This window comes from Pogona vitticeps, chromosome 7 (genome assembly GCF_051106095.1).
Source record: "Pogona vitticeps strain Pit_001003342236 chromosome 7, PviZW2.1, whole genome shotgun sequence".
Classification (NCBI taxonomy): domain Eukaryota; kingdom Metazoa; phylum Chordata; class Lepidosauria; order Squamata; family Agamidae; genus Pogona; species Pogona vitticeps.
In genome coordinates, this window is record NC_135789.1 from 14,283,831 (window position 1) to 14,297,154 (window position 13,324).

The 13,324-nt window shown below is 50.6% G+C and overlaps 1 long non-coding RNA gene across 4 annotated transcripts; it reads left to right on the plus strand.

Annotated features, from left to right (window-relative positions):
- The first annotated feature begins 236 nt into the window (after positions 1 to 236).
- Positions 237 to 13,065, plus strand: LOC110072719 (uncharacterized). 4 transcript variants are annotated; one of them, XR_013538153.1, is made up of 7 exons: positions 237 to 763; positions 901 to 970; positions 3,507 to 3,661; positions 6,115 to 6,256; positions 9,481 to 9,572; positions 11,582 to 11,705; positions 12,820 to 13,065. It is a non-coding gene; the product is annotated as an uncharacterized LOC110072719 (long non-coding RNA). The 4 variants fall into 4 exon arrangements; XR_013538154.1 differs by lacking the exons at positions 237 to 763; positions 901 to 970 and adding an exon at positions 2,535 to 2,846; XR_012080583.2 differs by lacking the exons at positions 237 to 763; positions 901 to 970 and adding an exon at positions 2,536 to 3,013.
- The last annotated feature ends 259 nt before the right edge of the window (positions 13,066 to 13,324 follow it).

Sequence of the window (13,324 nt, forward strand, 5' to 3'; positions counted from 1 at the left end):
GATTCCCCCTGCCCCCCCCCACGGCCACGCAAGGCAGACAGTCCTGATCCAGACAGACCAGTGAGGCTCCTACGGAGATTGGTCCTGCCTCTATTTAGAACCACTGCCACGAGGAGGACTAGAAGCTTAGCTTGCTGCAACAGAGGCAGAGTGGCCTCAGACACATGCCGAAGTGCTTAAACCTGGGCCTCACTGTAAACTGGAGAGATTCTTTCCATGCTGCAGCTGCGGCTTTTGTTAAATAACCTGTATGTGTGTATCCATCTTGCTTGCATAATGTTTACAGGATTTGGTTTCTCTGTTTAATAAACAGAACAAAAAAAAAGGTAATAGTGTTTTAGCCTTGAACTTTTCCTTCCCCTGAACCTCCCTTACCTGTTAAGGAAGGGAGGCTGTAAAAATGAAAAGGCTAGGGTCCCCCACTCCACCCTCAAGAACCTAAAGTTATAGAGAGGTTTATTTGCACTGCCTTCAGTTTTTCTGGGGCCCAGGCAGAAATCCAGCTGGTCAAGTTCCCATAGAACACGTGCAATGGGGAACGTTCTGCGTCTTTGGCTTGACAGGTGGAGTCACACACGCCCGGGTTCTCTAGGGAGCTTCTCTGCTCCTGGGATCCATCCGGAGCATCGTTTTTGGCAGGTGTCCTCACGTGCCGACCGAGCAGATGACTCGGATCCCGTTCGGGACACCGTTCCCTAAATGCCTTTCTCGGCTCCTCCTCCCAGGTTTTTCTGCAGCTACTCAGCCGCAGGATTTATGTAAGGTGAGTTACAAAGCACTAGATCATCCATCGCCAGCGGGCACACCCTCCTCGCATGCTCGGCTTGACCCTGTTTCCCCGGAGAGAAAAACAGAGATTTCTAACTTTTCTCTCTCTCTCTTTATTATTTTTTTTTAAAGGAAAGCACAACAATCTTCGGCGATGATTCATCATTCACACGTGGGAAACTGCATGCGCTTGGGTTTCTGTGTAAGTGCCTCGGGGCAGAGACTGGACTGATGTGGCCAAAGGGCAACCGTCACGCCAAAGGTCCCAGATTCAAAAAAGGCCCTTCCCAGAAAACTTGGGGAGCTGACGTCCGTCAAGCGAGAGGCTCCCTAACCGAGCCTGACTTACCCAAAGGCCTTTTCTTGGCTTCAGGACACGACGTTCTGTGCAGTTCCAAAGGGGGGCGGATCGGCTCAGACCACCCGTGTGTCCGGGCCACCTTCTGATCTCCTGCCTCCTCAGATGTTTTGGGAAAACAGCGGTTGAGCATCCCGTGGCAAGGGGAGGCTACAAACTTTCAGACCTCTGGGTTATGGGGGGGACCTAAGAGCGCACTGTGCCGATCTGTGCATCCGCCGGTCCCCTCGGGAGGACTTTCCCAGAGTATAATTTGACCATTAAAGCTTCCAGACCAGTGAAGACTGTCCTCTGGGATTTCCAAAAGGGACGGGGTGGAAGAACTCTGTCGTGCAGGAGTTTGCAAAACGGGCTGGTGTGTTGATTTTTTTAACCCATAAGGTAAAGGTAAAGGTAAAGGTTCCCCTTGACAATTTTTGTCCAGTCGTGTTCGACTCTAGGGGGCGGTGCTCATCCCCGTTTCCAAGCCATAGAGCCAGCGTTTGTCCGAAGACAATCTTCCGTGGTCACATGGCCAGTGCAACTTAGACATGGAACGCTGTTACCTTCCCACCGAAGTGGTCCCTATTTATCTACTCGCATTTGCATGCTTTCAAACCACTAGGTTGGCGGGAGCTGGGACAAGCGACGGGAGCTCACTTCGTCGCGTGGATTCGATCTTACAACTGCTTGGTCTTCTGACCCTGCAGCACAGGCTTCTGCGGTTTAGCCCACAGCGCCACCACGTCCCTGTACAGTGCCACCACGTCCCTGTTTTTTAACCCATAAGAGGTCCAAATCCTGGATGAAAATGTCAGGATGGGGGGCCGGCCCAGCCTCGCTCTCGGCAGGCCCTCCTGTCGGCGCTGGACCAAATTTTTTTTAAAAGCTCCTTTTAGAAATGGTATCGGGCCACTTCGGTCTTCCCTGCCAGGCATCCTTTCATAACATCTTCTTCCAATAAAAATGTCCCTTTCTCCGAGATTATTTCCTATGATCTGGGTTTGTTTGTTTGTTTGTTTATACCCCACCCATCTAGACCAATGGTCTACTCTATTTCCAAATAAACCTTAAATAAAAATGTGATATGGGGGGGAGGAAGGAACTGATGATGGATGGATGGATGGATGGATGGATGGATGGATGGAAAAAGGAACGAATAAAGGACATATTCTCTATATTTGTGCACACATTTATATTATGTTTTATTGTTTCATATACTGTACTGTACAGTATTTCCTTTTCCACAACTTGGGCTCAATGCTCTGCGCAAATGGCGCCGGGGCAGTTACGCAGATGGCGTAGTTGTGCGCACTACGGTTCGCGGCGGCGAGAGAAGCTACGTCACTCGCGTAAAGGGGAAGCCTTCGTATTTCCCGCTCATCTCAGAGATAGCCAATCAGAGAGAGAGAGAGAAGGGGAAGGGGGTCTGGTACCCGCGCGACCCTGTCACGTGTCCCCTAGTCCGGGCTCGCCATTGGCTGGGCGGGAAGAGCGGATTCGCCAGGTATCTGCGACCTGGACTGCAACTCCAAGAAGCCTTTGCCATCAACTGTGCTGCCAGGATTTCTGGGAGTTGTAGTCCAAAAATACCTGGGTGACCCAAAGTGCTGTATGTAGGGCTTTAAAAGAGGCGAGCTAAAAAAAATATTTTTAATTTTATTTTTACGACGGAAGGAAGGAGAGCAGAAGTAATGGCGGCCTTTCCGGTCTTCTTAGTCCCTGACCCAACATAGTGCATGTGAGGGTGAGAGTGTTTGTTTGTCGGGACTATGAGTCCCATGATGTAAGGGGAATATGGGAACTGTAGTGTCCAAAATAACCCAGCCACCCCTAACCCACCCATTTTTTGGGTGGGGTTCCTCGGACTTAAGCTCGAACTTGGTTCAAAAAAGGACTAATTCAGAGGTAAAATTAAGAGCAGAACTGGGGAGCTTGAGTCCCATGGGGGGGGAGGTTTCTTTATATCACAGCGGATGGATTTAAATGATAAAAATTGGGTATTTGTTTCTTTAACATTTAAATTTAATTTTTAATTTTAATTTTATATCCACCCACCCCCAAATCTGTCTGAGGGCCACTCAGAACAGGAAAACAAGAATAATAAGATAAAAAGAAACAATGCAATCAAAAGCATTCTGATCCATAATGTATTTAATTTGATTAAAAAATAATTGATTTTATTGACATATTTGCCTGTCTTGCTGCTCTGGAGGTTCCAATACCACTAATACTACTACTAATAATAAATAGAACTTCAGGGGGGTGGAATGGATCCTTGAGTCCAACCAACTCCATGCAATCCTTCTCACCCCTGCATGAAATCAGCCTGTTTGTCCTCCTGTTTATGAGCGGTGAGGACTAGACTCTTAATTATTATTATTATTTAAGTTTTTTGCAGAAGGAAGCAAGGTGGCTGAGATGGAGCCGCAGCTTGGCTGGCAGAAAAGTCCCATCACATGCCGAGTGACTGGAGGCACCCACCCAAAACCCGGGAGGCTTTCTGTTGCCTTCAAGTCTTGTCCGACTTAGAAAGACCCTAATAGGATTCTCAAGGTATGTGACCTATTTAAGGACTCGTTCCATCGGTCTTGCTGTGACACCCTCTGGTTCTGTGAGATGGTATGGATACCTGTGTGGGGGTTTAAAAATAAACGCTGCAAACACAAACTTTGCAAATAATATATCAACATGATCTGTAAAGCTTGTATTTGCAATATTCATTTAAAAACATATATTTATTTACAACCCAGGCCTCCATCCCTCTACTTACTAGACTACCTTGCCTCTGTTGAATTACAGTGGACCCTTGACTTACAGACGGCTCGATTTACAGACTTTTCGAGTTACAGACTTCTCTGGCTGCAAAATTTACATTCGACTTGCAGTCGGAGAATCGACTTACAGACCAGAAAAAACCCGAAATGGAACAAAAAAAGAATAAAAACCGCCGGTTATGGGATTAATCGGTTTTCAATGCATTCTAGGTCAATGGAGATTCGACCTACAGACTTTTTGACTTGCAGACACCATTCCAATACGGATTAATTCTGTAAGTAGAGGGTCCACTGTAGGTGGATCCAGGACCCCTGTTCTGCCTTCATGACGCTGCTCCATTTCCCCCCCCCCCGTTCCAGCCGGCCATTGTTTGGGTCCATGAGGACTAGAATCCCAATTTGTTTCTTCAGTGGAAGGGCACCCCCTCCCCTCCATTACAACCCTGTGAGCCCCCAACTCAGCCTGTCTGTGTTGGCGATAACAAAATGAAGGGTCCCAGAGTCCAACCGGGCATCAGGCAGCTTCCGATATTTCAATATACTTCCGTGCGGGGAAAGGCAACTCTTGAGTGACCCCTCCCGTTTGCCCAAGCCTGCGGTCAAGGAGGACGGATCGCGGTGGCCCCATGGCCCTTTTCCCCCACGATGACCCACAGAGCGTATCTCTGCTGGGAAAATTGCCCAGTCTCTGTTTGCGTTTTGGTGGATCCCACGAGGCTGTCAGCGGGCCAAGTCTGGAGGTGACGACCGGTCCCCCCCAGGGGAGTTGCTTTACTCTGAGAAACGCAACCTCCCTGCTGACGGGGCCTTTCGGAAGCACTGACCCTCGCACGATGTTTTTTGCAAAATAAGCGTGGTGAAGAAAGGGAGAGATGAATTCCCCCCGCTTGGTCCCCGAGGGGTTTTTCGGGCTGTGTTGATCTGACCCCAGGGCCCGGGCGGGATGGAGGGAAAGGCGGGCCCTGACGTCAGAGTTGTTCTCGGGGCGAGGGGTAGCTGTGGCCCTGACGTCAGCCAAGGACTGGCCGGCATGGCGGTTCCATCATCGCCTGGGGCTCCTGCCGAAAGAACCGGGTCAGTTGGAGACGGGAGGTAGAGGAAAGTTCAGAGGTGGCCCAGCAATGGATCGGCCGCGTTCCACCTCTTTCTCTGGGGCAGGAAATCAAAAGCACCCAGGATGGGAAGAGAAGCGGCCGATGGACCCTTGCCTCGATTTCCACCTATCTGGCCCCCACCCCTTACGGAGATGCTGATTCCAGGCGTACCACGCCTGGCAAGCTGTCTGGTGTTCCTGGTTTCCCAGTGGCCTCCTCCAGAGAGGGGGATCACTTGTAACTAGGACCCCCCCAAAAAAGGACAGGTAACTGAGCTGTCCCTTAAAACAGGATCCAAGACCTCTTGATTCTGGACAAAAGCCTGGGTGAAATAGGAGTGGAAGGAGCAGGGACGTGCAGAATCTGACCCACGGTCCTCCCAGCTCAGAGTTCAGCTCTGCTGACGGGACCGGGACAGCTCTCCCGGGTTGAAGGCAGTCTGTGCCTTGGCCCCACGCCACTGTCTTCCCCCGGGAGTTGTTTTCCAGCAGGCCTGAACCATAAAACTCTCCCCTGAGGGATTGCTGGGGGGGGGGCTCGTTCCAGGCCCGGCGGATTGTGAAATGCCTCCCCGTGGAGGAAAATTTTGCTGGGGGCCTCCGTGGGCTTTGGCAGCAATGTTGCCATCAATGCCCTGTGTGCGGCTTTCATTTTTTGGTTGACCTCCGGACTCCTCCTGGGGTGTTTGTGTGCAAAATGGACATTTGGGGGACGACTGGGGGGGAAGAGGAAGGCCTATACGAGCCTACTTTTTTCTCCAGGGACCTGAAATCCCACACTCCCCCCCACCCACTCACATTCATGCTCAAATGTGACACGCACAGCCGCAAGAAGGCCAAACCCCTGGCTTCCCACAGAGTGGCAAACTCCATTTGCAGTTGAGACTGTTAGACATGGCTTTCATGTCTGTTTTTTTTTTAATATCCCTCCTCTTCTCATCTCTCTGTGTCAAGGGGAAAACCTATGGTTGGCATTACTCCTTGAACTTAGAAAGTCAGCTCCTCAGGAAGAAAGACCGGAACGTTGTCTTTTCTGCAGCATGCTGGGTTTCTGGGGGCAGGGGATTTATACAGTATATATGTATAGTTTATATTTTTATACTTGGATGGGCATATAACCTGTATTTCTATTGCTTCAGATCCTTTCCGGCCAAGAAAACGAGCATCTCGGTGGGAAGAGTTTTGTTCTTGTGTTTATCCCTGAAACACTGACCTACTGAGTGAAGGCGGTCAATTGGCCGGGGCCTTTGAAGAGCGGTGAGGCAGGTGGAACTCTGCCAGGTAAATCTCCCTCTTCAGGGACGTCTCAGTTTCCAGGCCGGGGGATGGGTGGGGGAGGGAAGAGAAGTGCAGATTTCTGCTTGCCGTGCGTAGGTGACAGCTGGTTAGCAAGGAGGAGCCTTGTCAAGTGGAAAAAGTGAACGAGAGGCATCAGCTCCCTGTTTACCTCTCCACAGACACCTGCATGCATGCATGCCTGTGTGTCAGGTTCCATCATCCTGAGCACAGCTGGGAGCAGCATGTTGTTGCTTGTGGGGCCTCTTGTGGTTATCTGCAGTGCTCTCTCTCTCTGGGATCTTGAGAGCTGCTGCCCCTTTCATGCCCCAATGATGGCATTTGCCCCTTTCTGCAGGAACTGCTTCCGTATGGCTGCACTGTTTCCCAGGCCTGAGAGCCACCCAGCTTTCGCTCGCTGCCTCCGTAAACACCCTCCTTTGCTCACCTGACAAACCCAGTAAACACATCCCAGCCAGGCTGAGTCAGGATGGCACCTCCAGCTGGGCAAAGCGCCATCGCCGAAACAGGAAGCAGCCCCCTCCCTGGAGACTGACGTCTCTCTCTCGCTCAGTCTTCAGCGCGAGGAGAGACATCAAACCCAGCTGGCTTGGGGGGAAACTTTCCCACGGAGCTGCAGCCTGTGTCTCTCCCAGCTGGAAAAATGCAAGGCTTTTCTTTCTCTCCCTTAAGAAAGCTAGCAAGGCAGAGAGAGAGAGAGAGAGAGAGACGCGTGCCCTCGCTCAAAGATCCTGGCTCGTGATGCGTGGAGCATTTCTAATTTCTGTTTTATGCATGGGAGGGAGCATTAAAATTCCTTCCACACCAGACGGCGGGCAAGCCAGGGAGCTGGTCTGCATTTAAGAACTATTTCTCTGCTCTGATCCGTGGGTTCCTCTGGCTCAGCTTTTCCGACGCTTGCCTCCCTTATGCTAAGTTTAGCCACAGGGTTTGATCTCCCCAGTTCTGAGAGCTCTTCATAATTGCTAGGAACGAAGCCCGTTTAGGGCTGTTTAGTGGAGAAGCAGACTTGTGGTCGTGCTTTTCCGTTTTCAAGGACGCCAGTCAGAGCTGAAACTTCAAAGGAGGCCTGGAAATAGCTTAGCCTTCGTTCCTGGCCAAGGGGGAGGCGCAGCCAGTGGGTCTAGTGGCTAGGGCGTGGGGGGCGGAATGCCTCCCTGTTTCTTTCCTTTTTTCCCTGGGGCAGGATCGGGGCCTCCCTGGCTCCTTGGAATCACTTCTGAAGCAAACTTCAGGATATCAAAAACAAGACTGTCTTGGGATAGAAAAAAAGATATTTCCCTTTCCCTCCATGGGGTAAAAAAAGAATGGGGTCGCTTTTTCTGTCTCTATGTGGAGGTCCCCCATCTGTCTCTTGCTGAAAACCAGAGAGCTTTGGTTTCCTCACGGAGGAACCTGGACTGGTTGTTTAGGAAACCAATCTGTTAGTGGATCTGAGCTTTGATTTTAGGTGCAAATATGTGGATTCGTTAACGTTTCTGCCCTGGTTCTCTCTTTTGGGGAGTTCAAGGCAGGGTAGGTGGCCCTCCTGCTCGGGGTTGAAGAGAAAGCACAGAGCAGGGGCTGGGCGATGGGGGCTTGTCTTGGCCCCCTAACCCTAATGGGGTCCCTATCCTTCAAGCGTTCTCTGCAGCTCTCCTTCCCTGCTAGAAACAGGGGACAAAGGAGGACTTGACCAGCTTGGATCCAAGAGCCGGATCTCCGGGCAACATTTTAGCCGGAAGACGTCTCTCTCTTCCAAGTCGGAAGGTCTCTCCGGCAGGGTTGCCTCGGTTCCCGAACAGAAAGAAGCAAAAAGACATCGCTGGCTCCGGCAAAAGGCGTGTGGGAACAGGAGCCTCTTGGATGTTGGCCAAGCCTTGCGGGAACCCCTCAAGGCTCCTGCTTGCCTTGGAAGAGGCTCGTTTCCCGGAGTCTTGGAGGGAAGGGACCAGCTCAGCATTTCATATCTGGGAAATCTTGAGTCAGCATTTGTCCCAGGAGCTCTCTGGGATGTTCCCCAGGAACTGGGAAGGGGCGTGTGTGTTGGGGTGTGTGTGAAGAATGAGTTATACAAGCCCCCCCTTCCATGGGCCAAAATGCTCCCAGTCTCTCCCTGACTAAGGCTGCCGAAATGCAGTGGGTCGGTCTGTGATTGCTAGATTTCAGCCCTTCTTGCTGCAGCCAGGATCCAGTGGCTTGTGTGTGTGTGTGTGTGGAGGGGGGGGAGAGACTTGGTCTGGAGGTTCACAGAGAATGGAGAAGTTGCTTTTTTTTCTTTTCTATCGGCAGCTTCCGGACTCCCTGCCAGCCACTGGCCAGACAATGGGGTGGGGTGGGGAATATGGGTTGCAGCATCTGAGAAAGCAATGATCCCACGGTCAGGGTGCAAAATTCATTCAACTCCTACAGTTAAAAAAAAGAAAAGAAATGCCAGCACACCAAAACCGACCTATTTAGAAAAACAGAGACGGGGAGAAAAGGGCCTGCATGTGGCTCTCTGATCAATGGCCGGTTCAGCGCCGATTTCCAGCTGGCCAAGAGAGCGCCACCCATCCCCTTGTGGCGCAGACGGTCATGCCAGGGAGGCCGGCCACACTGGGATGAATAACAAGTGCGGGGCCTCCTCTGGCTGTTAACACCGCCCTGTTGTTTTTCTGGGGCCCACACCCTTGACATGCTCCCCAGCCGCTCTGTGACCCCCAACTCCACCCCGCCCCAGCCGGAAATCCGGTAACGTGTGTCGCCAGAGGGCTGACTCCTTTTGCCAAGGAAACCAGGCCGCGAAACTGGCCCGGCTGGGCAAGCCGGTGGCAAGCTGGCCCTCTGGCTCCTTGCCAGCCAGCCGAAAGGATGAGCGAGCGCCCGCTCTGGCCTGGATCCCAGCGCCTCGGCCCCACCTTCCCCCTTTCACTGGAGTTTACGCCGCCCTCTTTCCAAAGGGTGCGCTTTGATGCAATAGGCATCACTCCTGTGGGTTTGTTTACGAGAGTCCCTATATAAATCCTTTCAAAGCCTTTCTTCTGAGTAAAAATGCTGAGGGTGAGGGCAAGTACTCTGTGGGAGAGAGAGAGAGAGAGAAACAGGGGCCCTTCGGCTGGGGGAAAAAATTCCATTTTTAAATCTCAGACAATAATAGGGAATGTATTCCTTCGTTATTAAAAAAAAGCACACAGACATACAAAAAACAAAAAAGTGGGGTAAAGAATTCCTCTCTCCATCTTTCCTAGATCCGAGTAAACCTATTTGGGTCCTCCCTCCCTTCACCAAATGGAAATTTTGCGAGATGTAGTCAAGGAAAAGAGGGCCGTGCCCCTCGGAGGTGAGTCGCAACATGCATTTGTAGTTACAGTAAACTGGAATGAGAAATTTCAGGGCGGTCCCTGGCTGCTGCCTGGATTGTTTTCCTTCTTTCCAAAGGGTGATTGTACATAATACAAACTTTGTTTTCAAAGAGGGAAAAAAACAATTTGGCCACGCCTGTCGCTTGTGTGAGTTAAACAGGTTTGCATATTCTTTGCATAATCCATCCATGCAGGATAATTGTGGGCAAGAGCCAGGCCTGAGACTCAGCCGGCATCCACACCTGGCTTCTGAAGGTTCGTCCCATGGACAATCCACAGCGCTGTGGAGCCTTCTTTGGCAGCCGCAGGAAGGACTGGCCCCCGGGTGGGGGATTTAGTGCAACCTGATCCTCTACAGTAGCACATTTCAGATAATCCTAGTTTGTAGGGAGCAGCCGGCCGTGTGAACAGAGGCTGTGTCCAGTCTACATCTGCAAGATCAAAATCAGAAGACAGGGGAAGAGAAGGCTTCACATTTGACTGTTAAAAGCCCTTGGGTATCCACTTTGTGGGCGCAGCGGTCAAGATCCGCCAGTGTCATTTGGTCTCTGTTGCTAGTGGAAAAGTGATGGGCTTTCCCCACTCTTCCCCTACAGCACCCCCCCCTGTTGGATGCTCCTAAGAGTTCCCAATCCCCCGGGGGGGGGACACAGTTTTTTTCAGATGCACCTTGGGGATGATTGCAACAAACAGAGATTGTTGTCTTGGTTCCTAAGAACCAAACGGAACAAGTTCCGGCTAGCGGGAAGTACAGTACCTGTATTAGGATTATCCAGCTAACCTTCCACAAAAGCGGGCCAGCTGTCATGCAAAAGAGGTTTGGAAGCTTTTGCATCTGGTGGCAAGAGTTACAGGAGTCTAGAAAAACGTATTTCCAATGAAACCGGTCTCTCTCTTTTTTTAAGACGCCTGGAGACATCCTGGGTGTTTGGCAAACTTTACAGGCCGGGAGTCCCTCCTGGAAAATGCAAAAAAACCTCCTCTTTTAAACCTAACTCGAAGGGCGAAAGGAAAATGAACAAACAGCCACTCTTTTCTCATTCTCCTGAATCCCGAGCGACTCTTCTGGGTTTAAATTTGCTGGGTTTATTGACACACCCGCCCAAACCACACATTTGGGTGCCGGAGTCCTCTCCGTGTGGAATTTGCCGGGCGCCCCACCAGAACCCAAACTAGGCTGCATATCTCAGGTAGCTTTGCTAGCCAGGCTGTGTTTTCTCTTCTGCAAGAGTCAAGAAGCACTTGGAAGGATCGGTCTCTCCTTTCAGCCTATTTCTCCCTCTGCCCTTTCTAAAGAGCAGTAGAGATAAGGCTGTCTTCCAGAGAAGGGTTCAAGAGCCGAAGGCAAGATTGATCTCTGCATTTCCTGCCCTTTTTTGGGTTTATTTCTCGCCCACCTTGACAGCTCCTCCCCAGGCGGCCAAAGGCACCTGGCTAGACTTAAGTTTCCAAGCTGTTTTTAGACATTTCTTTTGGGACAATCTCTTCCCCATTATTTTTTCCGAGGTCTGTTTCAACGGGAATGGGGGCTGGTGTTGTTGTTTTAAAGTCAAAAAGGCCATCATTTGGAAAGCAGGAAGCAGATAAAAGAAACCGTGTAGGATAAGTGGTCTTTTATCCATTTGCTTCTAGTCCTATTTATATTTAGGATTGCTGTGCGTAGTGGGTGGCATTTCCTTCCCCCCCAATGAATATTCAACAGGATTTGCTCATGCCTCTGTTTCCCGGAAGGTGTGAAAAAAAGAGAAGAAAAATCGGATTTAGTGGGGGCAGTCCCAAAGTTGTTGTGTTCCTGCTTTCAAATCCCCCCCTCCCTGCGAATATGTGCATTGGCAGCTGTTCCCTGCACTTTTCCCCAGCTTGGTTTTTGGTCTGCCCTCTGCACATGCCTAGAGGGGACTTTTGACATTTGCAGCATTTTGAAATAACAGTCAAAAAGTATGTGTCTTGTGTGCTGTTTTTTTAAAAACATTCCATAACTCTACAGACACTGCTGGTCACGACTGGACACGCCTTGTGCGGGGACGGTGAGAATGAGCAGGATCAGGCCTTTCCTGTCCTGGGATGACCCTGCAGCTGACAGACTTGGCTGTCCTTGAGTCACCTTCCAGGTAGGGGGACGGCCCTCACCCTTGTGGTGAGGACAGGGCGGCTTTCGATCTGACTCTTGTGAATGCTGAGAATGGGCAGGAAAGGCGTTTCAGGAGGGGGAACCCTGGGCAGTTCGAGGTCCTTCGGTCCTCCCAAACCACATTGGATGCCTCAGAAGGGCAAATGGGCAACGTCTGTTGGTTTGTGGCCCGTTTTATCCATTCTCCATATAAACCTCTGCCTCCATGGCAGAGCGCAGATGGAGAGGGCTGCAAGGCAAGATAAAAAAGGCCTTGCCTGCAAGGGGCTTACAGCGCACCTTTGGAAGAGGGCGGAGGGGCAGCGGCACCCAACAGAGGAAGGGAGAAAAGGTTAAAATTATAGTTTGGGGAAGGGGGAGCTAGCGGGTGGGACCCAGAAGGGATGTGGAGGCTTTCAGAAAAGGACTCACATGATTGATCGCCGTGGCATTTTATGTTTGCTCTAGCAGTTAAAAAAAAAATCGGATAATCAACGGTATTCTCTCAGTGTCCGGCTGCAAAGGGACAGGTTGTTTATTCTGTTTATTCCCAGTAATGCAGCTGTGCGATCATATATGGCCTTGAAATCTTGACACAATCGATAAAGGGGGTCATAGGATCCTTGAGAGGGTCCTGCCGTTTGTGTCGCGGTGGGACCCGTGTTCTTTAGGACGTGAGATACAAAAGGTGGACAGCCGGTGGTTTTTAAAAATATTTTATCATCCTGCGCAATTCCATAAACTCCAGAGACCTGTTCTTATTGTTGCGCATTTGCCGTTTTCTTGTTAACCCCTTCTCTTCTCCGCACCCCGGGTGAAGTTGGATGATTTTAGACTCCACACTTAATTATCTACAATTTTTTTCTCGCATCAACGACACCCTGATCCTGCTGTTTTGCTGGCGGCGGCGGGGGGGGGGAAGAATTCTTACCTCTGTCGCCGGGTCTTGTTCTGGCTGTACCCCTGTTTCAGCCAAGCGACAGATAAATGTAAAAGCCGTTCACCCCAAATCTTTTACTTTCTTTCGAAAGCGACACAGCCAAAATCATTCTGGAAACAAGGGGTTTTCAGAGGTGGAAAGAATTAACCTTTGCAATTTTTTTTAAAAAATACAGCTTTTCTTCCCTACGGCCGTGACAAAACAGGCAGCATTCTCTCGGCACTGGAATTGAAAATATTGCAGTTGGAAACATTGAAAGTTTCAGACTGAACAATTCTGGAAGCGTTTGCTGTTTTCCTAGCGTCGCTTATTCCAACATTCACAGCCCACTGGCTGCTTTCCCTTCGGTCTTGTTTTGGAAAAGCCCGTGACTCTGCTTTTCCTCTCTGTCCGGGACAGAATGAACTTTCTTAAGAATCCATGGTGTGGCATTTTTATTTTATTTTGCCATTACAGGGCAATGTTTGGGGAGGTTTGTTAGGCTGCTTTAAATAACTTGATTCGTCGTCACCATGTGCAGTTCTGGAGAACCCTGTCATGGCACAATAATTCTGCCATGCCTTCCCCCCACCCCCCCACCCCCGGTGGCCCATAGCTTTACACACGGCCCGCCGTCTCCTCCATGGCCGTGGGTCAGGTGAGCACAAAAGCAGAGTTGTGGCTTGCAGGAGGAGAGGGCG